Source organism: Stegodyphus dumicola, chromosome 10 (genome assembly GCF_044657685.1).
Source record: "Stegodyphus dumicola isolate Sdum_Otavi_A_Nest chromosome 10, ASM4465768v1".
Taxonomy (NCBI): domain Eukaryota; kingdom Metazoa; phylum Arthropoda; class Arachnida; order Araneae; family Eresidae; genus Stegodyphus; species Stegodyphus dumicola.
In genome coordinates, this window is record NC_140777.1 from 158,756,677 (window position 1) to 158,780,971 (window position 24,295).

Sequence of the window (24,295 nt, forward strand, 5' to 3'; positions counted from 1 at the left end):
ACCAGCATGAGGCTGATAGATTGCACATAACCATTCTGTTCCAACTTGCTCACACCTTTGTACATCCTCGATAATGAATGAATTCCTAACTTTAAATTTATTTTGTTTCTATTTTGGGTTAAGATATTTTAAATTTCTCATTTCTTCATCTTACAAACATAATTTACGTAATTTTCTTTTCTTCTCGCCGTTAAATTAAATGTACTAATTTTCACACCATATTTTTTATATATAAACATAAGATTTTCTTTTTTTCCACATTTTTGAGTTTTAAATTCTTTTCCTCTACGTTTAACTTGCAAAACTAATAGATTTTATAAAAGTAATACGTTTTCACAATTTTAATTTTTTTTTTTTTCTTTCTCTTTTTATTTAAGAAAAGGTTTTTTTTTCCTTCAGTTTAATTTTTTCTTTCCGTGTTTTACATTTTTCACTTTATTTGTTTTACAAAAGCTGTACTTATTTTCATACGATTTTTTCTTTCTATTTTACGAACTTGGTCTTTTTTCCTATATTTTACTTCAAGAAGTAATTTTTAAATTTTCTTTTATATAAAAGTACATTTTTTTTTTTTTTTTTTTTTAAATTCTTTGAAGAATTTTCTTCTCTCGTTTCTTTTTTCTTTCTTTTATTTTCCTCTTAAGGTTTTTCTTAATGTTTGAAATACTTATTGATGTTACACCACCATTTCTTGAAGCGTAAAGTTACATATATATTTTTCTGTCTATGAAATTTAAGCTGGAACTTACACGCATATAATTTCCCCTCTAGAGGCTTTCATGGATAATATTTTCTGTAAATTTAAACCAATAAGTACGATGTTGCTTCCATATAGCTTACTTAGCATATTATATTTCTTATTAGTTTTTTTACGCTACTAATACTAAAGATATACAAAACTTTCTCTCCTAATGTATTATACTATACTACTAACACTTAACGGGTGATACTTCGAACTTTCTCTTCTAACGTATTATACTAACTTTTTGAAACACTATACAAAAACGTCGCGGATTCTCTTTTACACATGTCATTTTTGTTCAAAGGATTCATGAAATGTGTCAAACAAATGTAAATTTTTAACTTTCTATTTTCCATTTAGACATTTTGCCTTACATTTAACCTTTTATCATGTTTTTAAAACATATCCCTGTTAATATTTCTGATTCTTTTTTTCCTAAAAATAAATAGTCTTATACGGATTTTTTAAAGATCTACTGACTTTGAATTAAACCTTCTAATTCAGAAAAAATAAATTTTCACAACATAAAATCTATTTAAACTAATATATGGACATCTCTAGCCAGTTTAGTTCAAATACATACGAAACAATATGAAATTTCTTATTATTGTCTACCCCAGTTTAATACGTACCAACAGCATTTCATTTCCTATTATTTTACATTACAGACATTTACATGAATATATTCAGAACACTCCTTTTACTTGAGCAGGAGGTTTCAGATATATTACTAACACAGATTGACTCTTTGAAATATTTTACAAAAAATATCTTGGATTTTCTTGTACACATTGTATTTAAATCACCGAACATACGTTAAATTTTGATTTCTATCATGGGAAAACTTCACCCGGATTCTTAATGTGATCCCACCATTTACCGCAGACCTTCATAAACACATATGAAATTTTTTCGACCTAAAAAAATCTAAATTAATTTTTTTCGACTTTTCAAAATCAAAGTGTAAATTTTTCCCCTTACATTTTGAATTTAACATGGGTTTTCCCATAGACAAAATGAAAGTGGAGATTTTTCTCCCTAAAAAAATTAAAGTGAAATTTTTTCGACCTAAGAAAATCCAAATGAATTTTTTTTGACTTTATAAAAACAAAGTGTAAATTTTCCCCCTTACATTTTAAAATTAACATGAGTTTTCCCTTAGACAAAATAAAAGTGGAGATTTTTCGTTCGAAAAGGTTGTAAACTGAGTTTATGTCACATACGAAAGGCACTGAAAAAGCGAAAATTAGCAATATAGTATTAGCACTGGACTAAGAAGTAAATTTTCAAAGATAATCAAGTGGTATGAAAATTAATCAAAAAGTACAACACGTACAAATATTTCTTCGCAATAACTTATGAATGTTTCCGTTTCAGTAGAATGAAGTCGGAAAGTACAAATTTGGTAATGAAACATTCATTTCAGCCTTTGAGATTTTATCAAAAAGTGCAATAAACACATGTGTGTGATAATAAAATTCTACTTTGAAAATGAGCATTTAGGGAAAAACATGACTTTCTTCTCTTTAGTCTTTTAATATGTAATACAATAAGTTAAAATATAACACTGGTTCATCAATACAATATATTACTTATGTACGGTTAGTTGTTCATTTAGAATATGATAAAGAAGAAACTTTTATGTCAAAGAGAAACATATTTACAAAACAATGATTCTTAGTTTCCTAGTAATTTAAATCAAGGTGTTGATGTTTCTCATGAATGTCAGATATTTTCTTAGACATGTTTCTAATGAAATTAGTATATAAACTTCTTTTAAGAAAGAAATAGACTTCATGAGAAAAATCTATGATAGTGCAAGTCAGTGATGCTTGGTAACTTCGAGAAAATATTCTTTATGAGCTGGGTTAACAGTCTCTATTTCCATAGTATGCTAAGATAAAAAAATTCCATTTCTTTTCTTAATTTTCTGATTCAGCGTCGTAGTGCTATTGAAGTAAAATCTTCCAAACGCTATTAAACAATATATCTATTTAATGAAAATTTATTCCCAAATCTTTACATGGCAATGTAAAAGATAAACAAGAAAATATTTGAAAATTCAATGATTTGCAGTGGCCGTAACATTAAAAATTGGTAATACTCAAAGTTTTCAAAAGTTTTATGGAAACACGATAACATCATAGTCATCCGCAAATAACTGCCATCGAAACTGAAAACTTTATGCACAATATTTACTTGGAATGCAGGAAAAAAGAAACATTAGAGGATTCAAAATGAAGATACTTTCCGTAATGAAATGTACAGTATTTCAAGAAGAATTCACTTAACTTCTAACTTGGTTGTAATGAGCATATGTGAAACACGAAATGCATTCGAATGTGAAAAAAAATAACAAACATTTAACTATCTGGCAATGAATCAAATTTCATTGGAAATGTAATTGCATGACAAGCAGAAAAATATATTGGAAAAATTTTCACTTTAATAATTTAAGACGAAAAATCTCCACTGTTATTTCGTCTATGGTAAAACCCATGTTAATTTCAAAATATAGTTAGAAAAATTATACTTTGAGTTTAAAAACGTGAAAAAAAAGTTTCACTTTAAATTTTTTAGGAAGAAAAATCTCCACTTTTATTTTGTCTATGGGAAAACCCATGTTAAATTCAAAATGTAAGGGGAAAAATTTACACTTTGATTTTGAAAAGTTGAAAAAATTCATTCTGATTTTTTTAGGTCGAAAAAATTTCACTTTAATTTTTTTAGGGAGAAAAATCTCTACTTTGATTTTGAAAAGTCGAAAAAAATTCATTTAGATTTTTTTTTGGTGGAAAAAGTTTCACTTTAATTTTTTTAGGAAGAAAAAAAAATTATTGGTTACGGTATACTTCATTCTCGCTCTAACCTTTTTTCTTTTGAGTTGTAATATTTCTGAACTTGAATCTTCAGAAACCAGATCATTCTGATTTATTAAATTCCTTCTAAGTGTAGAATATAGTCTTCAAACAGAATATTTTAGTATAAATAAATGCATTATAGACAAAAAATAAGATTAAAAATACTTCATTATTTTTCAGGCCCTATTCCTGAAACTGGTTAAGGTTCTTACTCCTGACTTATACCATTCGGCACATTTTCAGAAAAAATATTCATTTCTTGTTCATGTTTTCCATACTCAGACATTTTTTTCCCCTTCTTATATGTTATATTTCACTATCGCTCTTTGGCTTGGTAGGAAGTTTTTCCATGGATATTGCATACTTCTCCTATGCGTCTGCGGCTGTTCTAATAAATTACATTACTAACAAGTGTGAATAAAATCTCTAGTTATATAGTATTCTCTTGAATATTTCCTTAATATGTAAATTTGTGAAGCATTTCTGTTTGAATACTTGCATTTTGAATTTTTCTTTTTAAAATTAATTCATAATAAAATGTATTAAAGGTTCATTTAAGTTACTAACGTTGTACCAGGATATGGAGTTCATGTCAATATTATATGTTTTGTATGGTACTTATGCAAAAATGTTTGTCCGGGGTTAAGCCGCGTGGTTGATGACGTATAAACCCACACGGGCTCAATACTCTCCCCCCCTCTGGAAATACACCCATATGCGGTCAGGTCGTAAATTTAGAACCCCTTTTTTCCCGGGGGGGACTGAAAAGTAGGGCATAATCTTGCTCCTGCTCTTGACAAAATGTGGGGGTCGTTTAAACATCTAAGTTCTCTACATTCAGTTTTATACAGAGGAAAATACAAATTGAATTCTTCGAATGAATGCAATTTTGTACAATGAAAATGTATTACTTAACGATAAACTGTAAGATAAATAACATATTTTTTTTAAAGCCATAGGTGTAGAAAGATAGATATTTGTTACACGAATGAATTTGTAGTAAATATTGAGTTTTTCATTTCGAATGCTATGTTCCATGTATGCGAAGTAGCTGAGTATGCGAGATAATAGTCATAACCGAATGGCTTTCAACCTTTTCACGGCTAAGGACTGTTTCTCAATTACATTGTAGTCGCTGCTTTTTGGTTAATTTTCTAATGATATATAAAGAATAACAGTTTTTATTTGATACTTATGAATAAAATAACGCAAACTAGACTGCAGAAAATTCTTAAGATTGAAGTTAAATAATACTGAAAAATACATTATTGATGCACTTTTGTGTTTTATATGTAGTAGTATTAACTACTACTATAATCCTTAAATGGAATCCTTAAATTATATATATCTATGTATAGGTATATATAAATTGAATCAAATGTAGAACAAGGTATAAAATATCTTTATTATACAATGTTTATTACCATACGTATATTTACGTAATATCAATATAAATAGTTAGTTAGGTTTCATACACATATAATTTATTTTTATATTTGTATTTTTTGTATTAGATTCAGTATTGTATATGTATCTGAAGTTTAATTTGTTGTCTTTTTGGGTTACGACTTTAAGTGAGAAAGAATTGTTAGGGCCTTCATAGGGATTACATTATATATAATCAGTTAGGTTCCGACTTTTCCTTTCTTTTAATCATTATATATATTGAAATACTACTTGATAAGTATACATAAAATATAGCAGTTTTTTAAGCTACTTATTTATATATCTATTGTTTGGTCTGGTTTGTTTGATTATAGCAAAGCATTCGACGGTTATTTGCCTAAGGGTAAGGGTGCCTCGTAGAGAACTTTCTAAGAAAAACTGACTCTTATGCACGTTACACGTGGGGAAAACCTCGAAAACGCCAATACAGCCATCCCCGTCGATCCGGATTCGAACCCCGGATCGACCTGCCAGAGTTCAACGACTTTATATAACATATATATAACAGCTCAGCCGCTAGTGAGCCCCCCCCACACCCATCCACACATATACATTAAATAGTATTTACATGTCGTTTATAAAATATAATTGAGTGCAATTTAATCATAAAGAGTTAGAAAATATTCTACGGAATTACTTCACTTCGTAGACTTTTTTTTAAGCTTCACCATATTTCTTAAAGAGAATCTCAATGCTAGTTCCATTTCCAAGCTGTTTATGTACCTTATTTTTCATGCTTTGAATTATATTTAGAAAATTATTTCACTTGGTTAAAGCTGAAAATGCAGTTTTTTTTATTGAAGAATTTAAGGGTAAAAAGAGAATTATGTCCTTTTCTAATCATTCTTGAAGCATTTAATTTTTTTTTAAAAAAAGCGCACATTAATACGGATCACTGAAATAAAGTGCTCGATACAGGACAGATTAATTAGCTACTAAATTTTGATTTTCGTTGAGTAAAAATGAAGTCATCTGCATTCTATAAGAAAGTAAATATTCAAAAAATGTTTTTTTTTCTAGTCTCGCAGTCATAATATTATTCTTAAATATTCAGCTAATTCATATTCAAATATTCCAATCCATTTCAATAAGTAATAAATCGATACAGTAAATAAATAATTAAAATCAATTAAATGGAATTTTAATTGCCATTTTCCCTCTGATAAACCCCTCTTTAGAGTTCAATAGCAGTCGATCAGCTTTTGTTATGGGTTCATTTTTCTTTATGGTATGCTTACGTTATATATGTATGTATTATGCATTGCTCATACTTGTCAATTGCAGCTTTTAATATCTTTTGAAAAAAAATCAATATGAGAATCCAGAAAATGATTCTTAGCGACGCTAAAACTATTATTACTAGGCACTCTCATGCTTAAAATTGTTTAATAGATAACAAGAAAATTTGGAATCTGTTAAACAAAATTTCATTAATCATAAAAGATTCTGCATGTGATTTGAACCCAGGATGTTATCATTTGCTGGTGAGAATAGATCCCGATAGTCAATAAATTCTTAAATTTAGTTGAAGAAAAAACATTTATGTATCCAAATTTTTCAAGCCCTATTGCATACATTAGAAATACTTATTCTCGTAATAACAGATACGTATGTGTTATTCTCTTCGTAATTTTCAGTATATATATTTATATTTATAATTAAGAAATCTTTTGAAAGCAGCGTCAAACAGCTGTCAAAATTATATTTTAAAATTATTATTTAGAAATGCGCTTATAATGGTTTTTATATTTACGAAAGATATTTCTCGTTTACTCAGGCTCACTATATTCAAGTCGATAGGACCAATTGAATGGAAAGATCGATTTGTTAATTCATTTCCAAGTTTCAAATCGGATGAACGGACTCGCGAATAAAATAGCACATTAAAATACGGTCATTGAACTGCAGTGAGCAATGAAATTTTTAACAAAGGTTTCGTACTTTATCTTATGAAAACAAAATATCAGAATCTAATTAAATGTTTCACTTACTAGAAAAATAGAAAATATAAATATTTGTGAATAAAAAGAAACTATCTTTAAAAAAATAAAACTGAAATGAAAAAAATAAAAGAATTACAAAATATTGCAAAAATTACATAAAATAGCGAATAAACTTATTCGGCACAAGCTCGCTAAATGTAAAACAGATTGTACAGTCAGAAAGCTCGCCTTGTCACAGAAATATACTGTTCATCGGGTTTAAAGGTTATTCAGACTAACGTGCGAAGTTCAGTGAGTAACTTGTATTTTCCTTTGAATGTATAAACTAGAAAAAAAAATTGAGCACTTGACAATTAGATGCAAATTTAACAGATGGATTGAAGGAACCCTACTGCAACGTACCACTTTGTGTAAGTTTTTTTGTGGATTTCCTTAAGGTATGTAAATATGAACCCATTTTCCTTAGAAAATTCTCCATGAAATCATGCCTAGCCAACCCTCATATGTTTTGCCATATTCAACACAAAATCATTCTTAAGACGATTAATTAATTTTATGTTAGATGATACGAAGCTTTTCAAAAACTAGGATGCTTTCCGTAAACAATTAGTATTAATAAGGGCTGTTCAACTGGAATTGGGTTGGATTATTTGTTTATAGCAGTGCTTTTCAGCCGACTTACATGTACCTGTATGTATTGCTCAGAGGGGGTCGGAAGGAAATTCCTGAACGAAAACAATGTAATAATGAAATGTTAATAAACAAATAAATATAACTTTTCATATCTTATGTAATTTGTATCCATTCTGATACCATGTGCATTATTTATTTCTGATATACTGATACTGAATGAGACCTAAAAACAATTTTTGTTTTAAATATATCTCCCCTTATGATCCCTGACACAGCCGTTTACTTTCCCCTTCCGTAATTAACGTCAGTCTCCTGCTCTTGACCGCATTTGCCATGCCACCCCCCTCTGCGCCTCAGGTGGCACGCCCTCTGGGATCCCTCGGATCCCTGTGGCCCCAAAGTGGTATATTCTATCTACTGATAGCCCTCGTGCGCTTTGCCATAATTGAATAATCCTAATCCATCCATGTTTCTTGTTGATTTTTGGTATTCTGTGAACATCACCACCCTAGAAAGATGATATTCAGTGCAAGCGTTTGTTTATACCCACAGAAATGCCTGTCACTTTTGGAAGTGATCGTCTTCAGGAGATGGTCGCCAATTGTTTACGGGCTACTAGATGGTCCGGCTCTGAGTAGGTTACGCATTGGTGCATTGTAAAATGCATTAAATCCTCTCTAATACGATCATCCACGTTTCTAATTATTTTGGTCTTTGGTGGAAGTGGTCGTCTTAAAGAGATAATGCTCGGTACAAGTGTTAATTTCTACTCTGAGAAATTATTTTGGAAGAGGTCGGTTCATTGCATATTAAATGTTTAAATCCAGATCGCGTGGTTATAGGATCCATTTTAATTAGATTTTAAAATTTTAGTAAAATAAAAAATCTGAAAGGTTTCAGATTTTAAATTACGTCCAAAGGGGCCTTTTTTAAACATTTTGTGTGTTACCTTTATTTATTAAATATCATATTCTTCGAACTTAAATCATAAAATTCAGTTCAAGAGCAGTATCTCAAAATAATTTTAAATTGAGCACATTTTTAGAATTTCCGATTCACAGTCTCACGCGCTGGAGATAAAAATGTTTTTTCTGTACAAAATTGCCATGGCTCGCTTTGAAATTCTTGAGTTTGTTAATCAAAAATTCGTTACAAAATATAAAATCGATAATGAAACAAATTCCAAATTTCAAATTTGGGCTTCCAGTTGCCCATATTCGCAGTAGGATTACGTCATTCGAAACTCGATGGCTCTAGGTACCGTTGTTTTATCACAATTTTTTTTGAGTTTGAAAACAGTTTGAAAAGTGATACGGACATTCAGAGTGACTCGACGCAAAATCGCAAAATGAAAACATTAGTCCCTCAGGGACTAATAATTTTGGACTAATAATTTTGAAATAAACCTCTTAATTTTAATAACTGTGGTATTCTTGTTTTCAAACTTAAGTGCAAAATTAAACAATTGTTTCCTGTGCAGATGCGTTACTTTTAATTAAAATCAAATGAGAAAAAAAAATTATGCGAAAATTAATGAGGTAAAAAATTTAGTCCTATTCTTATCGCAAACCGTAACTTGAAATTGCATCTACAACTGTTTCTTATACCAAAGCTCAGGATGAATTAGTTTTCTGTTGTGCGTCAATAAATGTTTCACTAAACCGCAGCTTAAGGCTATAACTACATGCGTTGCGAGGAGAGTAATTACTAAAGACCTGACAATGACCGACGCTGGACAACCCGCCTTCCCTCCCTGTCTTCCATCGCGAAAGCTTCCCCCTCTAAACAACCCTTTATTTTTAACCTTAACGAAGAAACCATGGAGGTAGGCTCCATGGAAGAAACAAGCAGCCAACACATCTTCTTGCTTCTACTCGCACATGTTTCCGGTCATCCGAGGTTACGGTTGTTGAGATAAAACTTTTATCACCCAGCTTGGCGATCTTTCTAAACATGCCTTGTATTTCCCATTGCAAACGAAGGGTGACATTTTTTCCGTTCCTTATTTTCCGGGGATATTCTTTCCGTTTCCCTTTTCCGGGTGACATTTTTTCCTACAACCAATGTAAATAGTATACTAAGACCATGGTCCTAATTATATATAAATTTATAAATATCTGCATTTATTTATTGATTTAGTATTTTATTTGTTTTATGTTATTCATTCAAATTATTTTTTCAGTAATGCACTGATTTTTAGTTGTATGTATCCAACCAAAGATTGTACTGCCCGGGATGTGCAATCTTTGGGAAGGCAACACTGTTTCGGATTTTGTACATATGTAAATAGTTTTAGCTACATCATATGTGAAAGTGTAGCAAGTTTTTTTTTTGGGGGGGAGGGGGTAAAATGTAACACGAAAATATAAAGAGCCGATGCTTTGTCGGAAAAGTAAGAATACAGGGACAAGCCTATTTAACACTGAGTATATGGCTATCGCTAAAGTGGCGAGATATAGCTATAGGCTGGTGATGGTTTTGGTGACTAATATTTATCCCCAAATTTGGCGACATTTTGGTCCGCTCCCTGTATAACTATAATGGGTATCATAATTGAATAACTGTATTTGATGGTATATGTAGTTGTAAACATATCCGGTCCTCAGATAATTTCCAGTAATTTCCAGAAGTGGAAGGTACTAGAAATCTCTAGGCGGCAAGAAGAAAACTGTATAAAACCGGGAAGAGCATTAGTTTCTGAGTAGTAGTTAAGTTCAGCGTGAGTTCGGATTAATGAGATATCTCGGTGTATGTTTATACGCATTTGCATTGCGTTGTGTTTAACATTCTTAGTAATTGGATGTGTAACTGCGGATTGTGATCTGTGATACTCTGAAGAGCTGTATGAGTACTTTTTTTTTTTTTTGGTAAGTTCTAGAACTGTTAAATGCTCCGTTTTGTAAAATAAATATAAATCAGTTCTGTGTGCATTTAATCTATTACAAACCCATACGCACGCAACAACACGACTACTAGAAGTGTTCACCCTATTTCTGCATTTCTTAATGTATCAGTAATAAAGAAAAAATATTTTTATTCAGTTTACGGTTAGCTGCAACAAATTTTTATCAGTGCTGGTGTTTTAAGACTGATTAAGGATTAAATAAACAAATAATGTATGAAAACATAAAAAAAATTAATAAACTTCGAAAAAAAATCTGAAAGGTTTCAGATTTTAAATTTCGTCCAATGGGGCGTTTTTTTCAACGTTTTGTGTGCTACCTTTATTTATTAAATATCATGTTCTTCGCACTTAAATCATAAATTTCAGTTCAATAGCAATGTCGCAAAATAATTTTAAAATGAGCCCATTTTTAGAATTTCAGATACATAGTTCCGCGCGCTGGAGATAAAACATGGAGGTAGGAAAGGGAGGAGGGGCCAACCCGCGCTAAAAGTGAAGCACTGCTTTGAAGCTTGGGTCACCAGATGGGGTGTTCTTTGTTTACATTCAGAAGCTCGCTTGACAAGATTCTGATAGTATTTCGACACACGACAGTTCCATAGAAATCGAAAAAGGGACACTTTCGCATGGAAGAAACATTCATAGTGTGATGGATAATAGCAGTTTGTATAGTTTAGTGACATTTACGCAAAAATCACATCTTGGTTATTTTTCGATAACTAACAACAGCGATTTTGATTATGAATTTGTTTTATAAAATTATAAGCTGTTGCACTACAAAAATATAGATTTTAAGAAAAATGTTATGCTTAAAGAATGAAAAATACCTTACGGTACATTTAAAATTGTATACGTCTTTCGATACCCTTGATAGAGTATTCGCTACTTTAATTTTATTTTCCAAATGTCAAAATGTTTTAAATAAAACAAATTTTTTCACATCCATATATTATTGTAACATGCACCTTTTAAAATTTTTTAGAGGAGAGGCTTTACTGTAGCTCATTTTAAACCCATCGTTTTAATTTTATATATCTGAAAAATAATCACTTTGGGCTTACACGTTTTATAAATATAAAATTATGTATGTTAAAATATTTGTAATTAGGCACATAGGTCAGATTAAGTTTTTATTAAATAGAGTAACGCATGCAAGGGCTATCTGCCTAAAGAGAGAGATGCCATCGTGGAGGAATTTTGAAGAAAAACTTACCTTTGAGTGGGTATTAAAAATAATACTTATAATTTTCATTCAAATTATATTCATATATATTTTTTATGTAAAACTTTCGGGTGTATGCTAAATTAGTGTAAATTACTTTACACGAAAAATATAGTGAATGTACAGAAATTAAAGATTTGCACATGCCGGAAATGAAAAACAGGAAATATGTATGGGTATTTATGCATGTGCTTGCAAAAAGCATGTATCTATCTGCCTTTGACAAAATACTTAAATATTCATTAAAATATTTATAAATGTATTTGAAATGAAGAATTTATTCACTTATAAACAACTGTGAAGAAATCTAATTATTAAATGTATCTAATTTATAATGATTATAAATGTTATCTAAATATATCATAACCTTAATATTGAATTGTAAACATAAATTGAAATCCTGTTGACAAATACGTTATAAAACTATTTAAGCAAGAATTGTTCGTATTGGAAAACAATCTGTTAAAAGGTATTGTAAAGCAAATGCTATGAGATGCGCACTTAAGAACGTAATAAAAAGTTTTGGAATATGTATTGTTGAAATGAAGGGTAAAAAAAAATCTGATAAGTATAATTAAAAGAATTATTCCCCTTCAATTTTATAATAACTCAGTTAGAAGTTTTAAATAATACTTAAAAAAAAAAAAAAAAAAAAAGTATTTCGCTAATTCCTAATTTAATAATAATTAATTTAATAATAATAATAAGTATTTCGCTAATTAGCGAAATACTTATTTAAAGTATTTCGCTAATTCCTAATAATTCTCTAATTTAAAATGAACCGAAGAGAGCATTAATTATAAATTGACTTACATTTTTCGATTTAAAAGATGCCTCAGAAGCCAAAAAATCATGTCATATTTAAGAAAGTATTTTAGGAAGAAGCTCTATAAATAGAAAAGAAATAATGCATAATTTTAATATTAATAATACAATAAACTTTGATCTTAATTTTTGTACCTTAACCGAGTAAAATCGAATTACCTTAATTTTTTTTCTAATGTAATTAACGAAAACTTGTGAAAATATTTCATTCAAATTAAACCATTCTGAGAAAACTGTCCTGTGAAAAGTATAGAATTTAATTCCGTTCAGAATGAAATGTTGTTTAAAAATATGTTGTTTTCACATACTTAGGACTCTGAAGTGTTGTAGAAAAAGAAAATATATACATTTATATGTATATTTACGACGTAATTACAAAATATTTACATCCGAACGCGTCAAATCCCATACAACTCAATGGTAAATGACCCAATGTTTTGGTCACCACGTAGGGATCGCCGGTGCTTCAGAGCAGGGCACGGGAGAAACTTGTTTAGGGCGACTCCATCTTACTTCCTACCTCCATGAGATAAAAATATCTCCATGAGAAAAAGATCCCCCGCCCCCGTAGAGTGGTGACATTGCTCGCTTTGAAGTCTTTCAGTTTGTTAATCAAAAATTCGTTAAAGTCTTACAAAATATGAAATCGATAATAAAGCAAATTCCAAATTTAAAATTTGGTCTTCCACATGCCCATATTCGTAGGAGGATTAACCTCATTCAAAATTGGATGGAACGTATTTATCACAATGCGAGAAGTATACATACATTTATGCAGATTTTTCATTATTTCATTTTACGTCGCGTACCTACTGCGACATTACGGCATAAGCTGCATTGAGTTTTCATTATTTAATTTCTTCAAATATAATGCAGGACTCTTAACATTTGGTGGCAACAGTTTGAAAAGGGAAATGGACATTTATAGTGATTCAACGCAAAATCGCAAAACGAAAACATTGTTTTGAGTGCTTACCTACTCACTCGCCAAGAGCAGTTCCAGAGCAACTAACATAAGCAAATTTAAAACATATTGTTGTCTCTTCCAGTTTTTTTATTAAAAAATATTAAAACTTCAACTTACAAACAAATCGCCGAACAAAAAAGCGTAATTTCGGCGGCTAAGTGAGAATTGCGCCGTAAGTACGACGATAAGTAAATATTAACCTAATAAATAATTCGCACTTATCTTGCAAATATGGATAAAGTTTAAATCACGTGATTTTTCTGACAAAAGGTGGGGCCACGCGCAAGTACCCTTTTTCCGTGGCCAGACCTTGGTTTGCAGCCACTTAAATAAAAGAAAATAACATTTTAAATAAAAATATTAACCATGTGACAACAATTACTACGTTTATGCAGTTCCGCCGCTACGAACTTCACTTATCGCATCAAGCAGTTGCAATTTTACTGCCCGGGGCTCAAGTTGAGGAAGGAATATCGTCTAGCAATCAAGCGGATAGTTACAATGATAGATGTAAAACATGTGTATCTGCTTGAAATTCACTAATTGGGAGGTGAAATGCAGACGAACGTTCCCCCACTATTTACATGAAAATAAACATTCGCTGTCTATATTCCCTATACAGGAGGAAAGATATCCGCAATTACAGAACTAGGAGTGTTCGAAAGCAATAAATATGTCAATTCCTGGGATTCAGTGCTGCATACTCACAGATTGTTTACAACAAAAATAGTTCCGCCCAAACCCAGCTGGAGTTTTCAAGGTCGGAAACTCGGAAAGTATTTCTTGGACTTTTTTCTTAATCGCAACTGAGTCATTGGGAATCTCGACTCGATTTGACCGCTAATGGGTTAGAACATAAAAAAAAAAAAAAAAAAAAAAAAAAAAATTCTAGCAAAATGAAACTTTTTTTCTACAAAATAAAAAATGTTTTAAATAAGCTTTAAATTTCCCTTACTAAAAATTTGTCAAAGCCTACATAAATACATAATAATAATAATAAAATCAAATTTCTTGAAAAAAAATTCAAATTTATTTTCTATCTGAAATCCAGAGTTTTTTTTTTTTTTTTTTTTGTAGACAAGACATTTTTGTAGGCTTCACTTAGTGATTCAGGCATACCGAGAGCTAAATATTAATTTTTAAGGTGACATTTATTTGAAATAATTCTAATATGTTTAATTAATCGTAAAAGAACTTATTAATTTAAACTACAAATAAAGAAATTTTGGAAACTAAACTTTGTAAGTTTTTTGAGAAAACCTTTCGCAAACGGTGACCACTACTAAGGCCAAAAGTGATGGTCATTTTATTATGAAGACACCTAATAGGTGGCCCACTTTTGCCTCCTATGGGGACGCAGACAAATACACCCATGCCTTACGAACACGCTTTTCTTCTGGCATCAACTTCTAAGAGTTCTAACCAGTAGTTAAACATTTTACCAAAGACACTTAGTAATCATAATAAAATAAGAGGTGTATTGAAAAATACACCACACCGAAGGCGAGATCTAAGTCATGAGATAAACTCAGTAAATAGTAATTTTTAAATGCAGCCATTTAAAAATCTCAGAATTAGATCCTAGAACACGGGCCCTTTGGTACCGGAGCGCACCGGTGCCCTAAATCAGAAGGTTGCGGCACTTCTTTTATGTAATTGAATAACAATTTCAGTAGAAATTTTATCTCGAAAATTTTATTTTTAGCAATAAAATTATATTAAAAATTGCTTATTAAATTTTAATTTATCTCTTTACATTTAACTTTAATTATTTAATTATGTAATAATTATTGATTAAATAATAATTTATTAACATTAATTAAATAGCTATTAATTAAGTTGATAGTAATTAACTATTTAATTTTAAAATTATTAATGAGTTTAATAGTCATTTTATTTATTTATTTACTCTTGTTCCTCTTTGCTGACGGTCTTCCATAGGGCTCCGGCACTTCTAATTTTAGAAATTAAGCCCTGGGAAAAGTGATGATTCACAGGTGATGGATCCATAACAATTTACTATCACTACACATATTGAAAAGAAAAATAGTTCATAGGAAATATGAATTGTTCATAGGAAATAAAATGAAAGTTATTCAACATTTGGGTTCACTTGGAATGAAAATGAAATGGTCCCTCAACCTCAATGTGTTGTTTGTGGTGAACTTATATCCAATCAAAGTATGAAATCATCGTTTCTTAAAAGATATCTTTAATCTAAGCATGCCAGTTTAAAGGATAAATTTGAAGAATATTTTAAGAAGAAATTATCGGAGTTCAAAAATAGTAAACAAGTAATGAAAGGTTTTGTTACTTCCAAGTGAAAACGCTTTGGAAGCTTAGTAAGCCTAAGAATTGCCAATACTGGGCAGATTCACACTATTGGAGGAAACCTTATATTACCAGCAGCTAAAATATCGTTTACATTATTCAAAGAAAAAGCGGTTAATGAACTTAATAATATTCCGTTATCAAATGATACAGTAAATCGACGAATTCATGAAATGGCATATTCCATAAAAGAGGCACTTATTCAAAAAATAAAATGAATTTCGCATTACAGTTGGATGAAAGTACGGATATAACGAACGTTGTTGAATTATTAGTACATTTTAGTTAATAACGTTTCGAAGAAGATAAACGAATTCCCGAAGAGTGCTTATTTTGTGAATCTCTTGATGATAGAGCAACTGAAAATGAAATTTTTAAAGTAACTGACAATTCTATGTCTGAGAATGATGTTCCTTTGACTAAGTGCATTGTCATATGCAATGACGGATGGGTTTTAACAGCATTCCGGCATTATTTTTTAAATAAAGGAAATCGCACCTGAAACTAAATTTACTCATTGCTCCATACATCGTGAAGCTTTAGTAGCAAAAATAATCCCCGAAAGCCTGATAATCGTTTTAAATCAAGCTATGAACATTGTTAATTTTATTAAAAGCCGAGCTTGAAATTCAAGAATATTTACAATTTTAAGCCAAGAGTTGGGCAGTGAAAACATGAAACGCTTTTGTTACATTCCGAAGTACGGTGGTTATCCAGAGGCAAAGTTTTAAATCGTCTTTTTTAACTTTGATCAGAAATTCAAATTTTCCTCTGTGAGTCAAAATTTTAATTGCAAAACTGTTTACTCAGTGAATTATGGTTGGCTCGTTTAGCATATTTAGCTGATATTTTCGGAAATTTAAATGAGTTAAATTTAGGATTACATGGACAAAATGTTAATTTGTTTACCATTAGAGATAAATGCAATGATAAAAAAAAACCTCGAGCCCAATAATCCAAGAATTGGATAATAATATTTTAAGGGGTGTCAGAAACCCCTATACCGACAATGTTAAACTGCCCATTTTTGATGTACCTTTTCTCAAAATCTGTTGTAGATACACGCTTGAAATTGTTTGTATACTTATCTGATTATACCGAAATAAGCTTTTTAAACATTTTGAATTTTAGAGTAATTTACAGAGCATTTTATTAGGCATAGTAAAATTTAGCACTTTTCTCACACAAAAAAATAGGCCCACCAGCGGCCGAGCGGTAAAGTTGATAAACGCTGGTAGTTCGGTCCGAGGTTCAAATCCCGCGAACGGGCTGGCTGCATGGGTGTTTTCGCGGTTTCCTCCATGTGTAACGTGTATACTAGCCAGTTTCCTTAGGAAGTCCTACACGAAGGCATCTTCCCCCTTAAGCAGATAGCCCTAGTGTGCTTTGCCATAATTAAATACACCACACAGAAAAAAAAAATTCTTTAATTTTTTTTTCTTAGTTAATCACAAAAAGCTCATTTCAGTAAATATTAGGAAACATAAGAGATAAGCCATAAAAATTTTAGATACCTGTAAGCATTAGTTCCTGAGAAAAGGTACATCGAGTATAAAAAGCACGTTCGGAGAAAAACGCGTTTTTATGTAAAAATCCTCATTTATCAAAGCATTCGATGCCAAATTAAAACTATATTTTTTACACTTCTAATTTTCATAGAGATTAAAGAATTGTATATTAATGTAGAGAATTTGAAAATGCAAAAATTCTAAATCACCGTTTTTGGAAGATTTTTGGTTTCCAACACCCCTTGCACTTTTAAAAAGTTTTCTAACCGAAATAATATGAACATAAAAGAAAGATTAGCATCCGACATTAAAATCATTATTTTTCATTTATAAATAATTTCAACATGTATTTTCCCGAGGATTATGAAAAACAAAATTGGATTAGAAATCCATTTTGTACAGATATACCTGAAATTTTATCTCGCGAAGAAAAAGAACAATTGACAGGAACTTCCTGTGATCGAACTGTAACTGAAGATTTTAAAAATACATTTGTTAAGTTAGTTCTTGTTAGCTGAAGTTCTGCTCGAGAGAGAGGCGTAGTTTGTTAGCGTTAAGTTGACGCATTGTGAATTTCAAGGAATCTAATAAAGGGTTCTTTTAACACTCCTCCTGTTTGGTTCCTGCACTTACTTCAACTGTCACAATGAAAACTTAACAACTACATACTACATTTGGCGTCCGAATCTCTGATCGTATCCGATGGCCAACAATCAGAACTTGCAGTTTTTTCCGCAAGACTCAAAAGTTCGCAGGCCCCATGGTGACCAGCCCTTTGGATGGGTTTGGTTTTCTAATTCAAACAATGCGAGCGTCCATCAAGCTAACAGTGGTGGTATATTCGACGGCAAGAAGTCCGTCATTTCATTCCTGGATACCCTTGATAATCATTTCCAGTTGTATCCTGGGCCCGAGAGACAGAAAGTAGCTATTACGTCGAGTGCCCTCCGAGGACAGGCGGAATCATGGTGGAAGGGCACTGGAAAATTTTTGCTTGGAGCAGTCAGAAGCCTCACCTACAATTTTGAAAATTTTAAAGCGGCACTCTTAAAGACCTTCCCGATAGTTAAAGATCAAGCAAAATTAGAAGCCGAACTTTACAGCTCTTACCAACGGAAAATTGAGGAGCTCAGAGAATTTATTTTACGTAAAGTTAGTCAATATGTTATACGGAAGAAGCCGGATAATAAAGTCATTGAAATCATTTTACCAAGAGTACACGAAGTACAAGATTTCATGGAGCTGAGAAACCCACGAACGCTTCAAGAATTATTCAAATTAGCTGTGAGATTTCAAAACCGGCGGATAACAGAAAGCTCCAGATTTCCTACCCAGAGATATCAACAGCAGTTCTCCCGACAGCCGGCCAAGAAATAAATACATTCCACAGCGGAAGATGTTTTTCAGCCGAATCAACGAGCAAGAATGAAAAGGATAATGCGAAAAAGAAGTTTGACAAGGGCCGCTAACGTACTCAAAAAACAGAAGGAGGAAAGAAAAATTCTTTAAACGGGTAGAGGGGCCTGAAGAATTGAGGGTCCAGAACAAGGAGGTAGAATTCTAACCTCCTTGGTTAAGAACCCCTGTGCATCGCAAAATTCCTCTAAGGTGCATTTAAATACAGTTGTATTTAAGAATTCGCAACTGCCTGTAATACAGGTTCTCCTTAATAACGTACCCGTAGACGCACTCGTGAACACTGGGGTGCAAGGAAACATTTTAAGCCGGAAATTACGGGAATTTTCTCTTTCTATTACCGGAATTTTCGAAAAGTAAGGTTACTTGAAAATAGTAGTAAGGAAATCATAGCCGCACAAGGGAAAGTCTGTGAATGCGTCGGGAAGCTATCGCCTAACGTATAAGGTATTTCTTCGTGGTGTGGTGTTCTGCACGCTCGTATTGACTTCTTCTGCTTCCCCCCCCCAAAAAAAAACCCTAATGTCTCTACAGTGGCGCCCGAACTAAAAGGGTGGTGGATGATGATTCTCCACACCCAGGATTTGGCGATTGGGTTTCCTAAAACACCAGTTGCCCTTTAAAAGGGGAGTATATAAGGTATTTCTCCCGCCTTCTTAGCGTGCCTTCGCGGTATAGTGGTCTGCATGCTGAGCGCGTATTCCAGAGGTCCGTGGTTCGAGTTCCGGCTAAAGTGTTGCTCATTTTTCACGTCTCCTGCTTCCCAAAAAAAAAATACCTGTCCCTACAGTGGCCCTCAAACTAAAAGGGTGATGGATGATGATTCTCCACAGCCAGGATTTTGCGATTGGGTCTCTTAAAAAAAACCCTAGTCGCCCTTTAAAAGGGGGGTATATAAGGTATTTCTTCCGCCTTCTTAGCATGCCTTCGCGGTGTGGAAGCGGAGGGCGTTGCTCGTTCTGCTTCCAAAAAATACCTAATATCTCTACAAACGTACAGGTAAAAACGAAATTTTGAAAGTTTATTTTTAGTTGTTAAACATTTACAAATTAAAAGTTATTTTAGGTACAGACTTCCTTAGAGCCGCAAATGCGAAAATCAATTTTTCCGATAACTCTATTACCCTCGATATGGTGCCAAGGTTTCGACGAGTGCCTTCGAGTGTTACCTTATAAGACGAAAAGGTTCAGAAGTCTACCTTCAGCATCTAAAGTAGGATGAAAGAGCCAAGCTGGAAGAACTCGTAAGTAAATTTTCCACATTATTTTCTGAAAATCCCGGGAATACAAAAATAGTAATTCATACAATGGAATTAAATCCAGCGAACCGTGTAAAGCGAAACCTTATCGCTATGATAAGGAGAAGGAGTCGATAATAGAACACCATATACAACAGATGTTAAAAAATAAGATAATAACCCCCATCAATAGTGAATCCGCTAGCCCAGTTGTGCTACGCGTTAAGAGAAATAATTTGCACCACTAGGATCCAAAAGGCTTGAGATTCGCTATTGATTACAGAAAATTAAATAGCCTAACTAAATGTCATGTCTATCCTTTACTGGTATTAGAAGAAATGATAAGGAAAATTAGGTCTACGAAATTCATGACCACTCTTGATCTTACTTCAGGCTGCTTTCAAAGAGCCATGAAATCAAAAAGCGTTTCCCAAAAGAGCCATGAAATCAGAAAACGTGAACAAAACAGCCCTTATTACAAAATCGGACACTTATGCATTTTTACATATGCTGTTTGGACTTTGCGGGTCCCCCCTCAACCTTTCAACGCGCTATGAACATTATTGTACATCCTGTCGTTAATAAATGATATCTTTAATAAACGCATCTTGTTTCTGATTACGCTAACTACGCACGCTATCTACGCACATTTTGGTCTGTCGAGCCAGAGAAGAAACCTATGGATTCAATGTTATAAATTTGAAACCAAAATTAAACAGTAACCACGGATATCGCAGCTTTAAATCGCAAACGCGAATCCTCAAAGGACAATTAACAAGGATTTCAGATGCTCTAACAGCAGCAGAAAAGAAAAATGGACTTGATATAGCGCAGCTACAAACTCATTTGGATACGGTGGTAAATATTCATGAAAAATTCGAAGTGCTAAAAAACGGATATTATAAAATACTCAAAGATGATGAGTTTGAAGGATCGGAAGCTTTGCTATCTCAAGCAGATGAGGAAATTCAAAAATTAGAGGCAAGTCTAATAACCGCTATTAATAAACTTAAATACAAAAGTTACGAATCTGTGGCAAACCAAAATATTGACAGCCCTATACACAAAAGTTATTCTATATTGTTGCGTCGTACAGATTCGCAATAAAGTGAATGCACAAGTCCGATGAAAAGCAAATAAAATTTATTCTTATCACAACAAATAAAACAAAATGCTGAAATTTCCTCAGAGATATTCGTACAATATCGCAATATCTCACAGTAGTTATATTTGAAACTACTAAAATGTTGAATAGAACTCAGTTCAACTACAGTTCATTCACTACAATCAATAACTAAGTAAGCAACTGAACTGAGATGTTTTAATCCGGCTTTTATAAGCTTTTTAATCAAGCACGAGAACATTCTGGTATTTTCCCGATTTTTCTGGATACAAAAGAGTACAATTACGAGATATCTCTTATTAAATGTTAAATGCGCGTATTTTAAGTTTTCCGGTGTAGCTTTCTCTTCAAATAAATCGCGTGCTGCATTGCACGGGAATATAAAACAATTTTAATTACAAATTCTACTAAAAATAGCTAAATAAATACAAAATCCGTAGTACTTCTCCCTACCCAAGAACTGCACGTCCCTGGCAGTACAGTCCATGGACAGGAAGCCAAACTTACAGCTAAGGCATCAATGTAACATTGCATTACAATAACAAACAAGATAAACAATAACTACAGTAAGTAATTTTAATCAGATAAAAAACCAAATGCAAATCAATTTCTAAATACAAATCAAATACTAAATTTATAAACAAAAAGGACCACGGTCTTATACTATTTACAATACTAATTACAATTATACACTACGTACCGTAGCTATAGTAAGGAGCTAACTTGTCGTAATGAACGACTTTAGGTTTAGAGTTCGATGACTTACGGATCCAAACTACGACGTCGTTCAGCCTGTTTAGGACTGCGTACGGACTATCTCAAGGTGACTGTAGTTTAGGAGAGTCCTTTCCGTCCATGGACCTTATAAGAAATAGACTAACCCAACTGCGTTTTCTCCCTTGTCTGGCGCGTTCCCGGCTGTCACCTTCATCACATCCGGAGAAGTAGGGACGACTTCTAGAAATTAGCAATGGTTGGCTATTGCAGCGCGTACAATTGTCACGAAAAAGGCTGGTGGTAGTGCCTCATTTCACAAGTAAGAATTTTTAAATATTTTTATTTTTGACACTGAGATCGCTTTTTAAATACTTAGCATGTTTTTCAAGCATAATTAACGTTTTAAATAATTATAAAGCTGTTGCATGCTTTCAGGCTTGTATATATTTTCAGCTTTTCCTATGATGTAAGCGAATTTGTAACTTCTTCTTTTAGAAAATAATATTTTAAATCTGAACTAACATAAAAATTCAACCAAGTAATTTTCTCTTACAATTACTAAAACTATAACTAATACTAAATTATAACTAAATACTAAAATGCCTAAAAATGAATTTTTGAAAGTTTTTCTTTAAAATTTAGAATTTTTTGCTGCTTTTTTAAATTATAGGTAAATTTTAATTCCTAGCATTATAACTAATCAAAAATAAGAATATTTAAGAACGAAAAGTATACATCTTATATAGCTGGTTTTGTTGTTAAAAGCTTAGCTTATAAAATGTAATATCTGTTTCTCAGCTTTAGTTTCAACAGAACCATATGTTGGTTTGCTAGGTTTCAAATATTATAAATCTGGATGTAAAAGTTTGACTTTTCCTTCCAGTGACGTCCGAATGGGTGTACTCCAACTGCGCTGATGAAAATCCCCCCCTCGTCCTGCTATAGTCCAACTGCGCCGATCACAATTTCTTTCCCCCGTTGCCTACAGGGTTACAGTTTTATTTTTCGAAGCCAACTGTAGCCGAGAGGAAAATAAAAATAAAGAAATATATTTTTATAAATGAATAGTGGATTTGTTGTCAATCTAGAGAAACTAAGCTTCGGCAACAACAAAGATAACGCCTTCTTTTATTATTATTGCGAATTAAGTCATGTGTAAACGCAACGTATTAATTTTATTTAAAATGTATTTTCCCGATTGGCAACAACAGTTTTTTTCAGAACGATAATATTTTGAACTGTAAGTTTTTTGAGCAGTAATGTTGACGGTAATGTTTCTGAATAAAGCAAGTATTTAACAATTAATGTTTGACGGAATGTGTTTTTAATAAAGGAACTAATTAAATGCTAACATTTCAGAAGTGGGATAAACTAGAATTATTATCTAGATTTAACAACGTATTGCCTTAACGTACGCTAAGCCTAAACTGAATGTGGAAACTCGCCAAAACTGAAAGTAGAAAGGTACGTGAATTTATAAACTGTTTATGTTATGTCTAAGTATTAAACGGAAAGAACTTAAGTATAATTATTGTATTAGTATTTGAAAATTGAAGTCTAAGATGGCTTATTTGGCAAGAGGCAAAAAATGTGATTTAAAAGAACTTGCTTTGGAACTTGATGTAGATGTCCCTTCTGATATTAAAATTGTAGGCTTAAGAGATATGATTTTGAATAGTAAGAATTATAACGAAGACTTTACTAAACAAATGCTAAATAGAATTATAAATGATCGTTTAGACAGGGAAAAGTTAGAAATTTTAGAAAAAGATAAGCAAAGAGCATTTGAAATGGAAATTATAGAAAAAGATAAGCAAAGAGCATTTGAAATGGAAATTATAGAAAGAGATAAGCAAAGAACTTTTGAACTTGAAAAATTGAAAATAGAAGCGGAAATCAGAAGTAGTAATGTAAATGATTCTGTTTCTTCTAATGTTAGTAGAAGTAATATTTGTGATATGAGTAAATTAATGCATAAGTATGATTTGAATGAAGGTGATATAAGTTTTTATCTAGTTTTATTTGAGAGACAGGCACGACGTATTGGGTTAGAAGAAGAAAACTGGGTTTCTCAGCTGTTGGGTCTATTGCCTTATGAAATAACTCAATTAATTGCCCGTGAATCAGAAGAGAAAGCTAACGACTATAAGCACGTTAAGCAACTGCTACTGAGAAAATTTAAGTTAAGCCCTGAACAGTTTCGACAAAAGTTCGTTGATCATATTAAAACTTTGCGTAATACGTGGAAGGACTTCACGTTTGAATTAAAAAATTATTTTGAAGAGTGGCTTGCTGGATTAAATGTAACAGATTTTGACTCTTTAAAACAACTTATTATTACTTATCAATTAAAGAAGAGGGTCCCCGCTGCTATCCGAGACCATTTCATTGATGATTGGTCTAAATTCATTAATCCTGA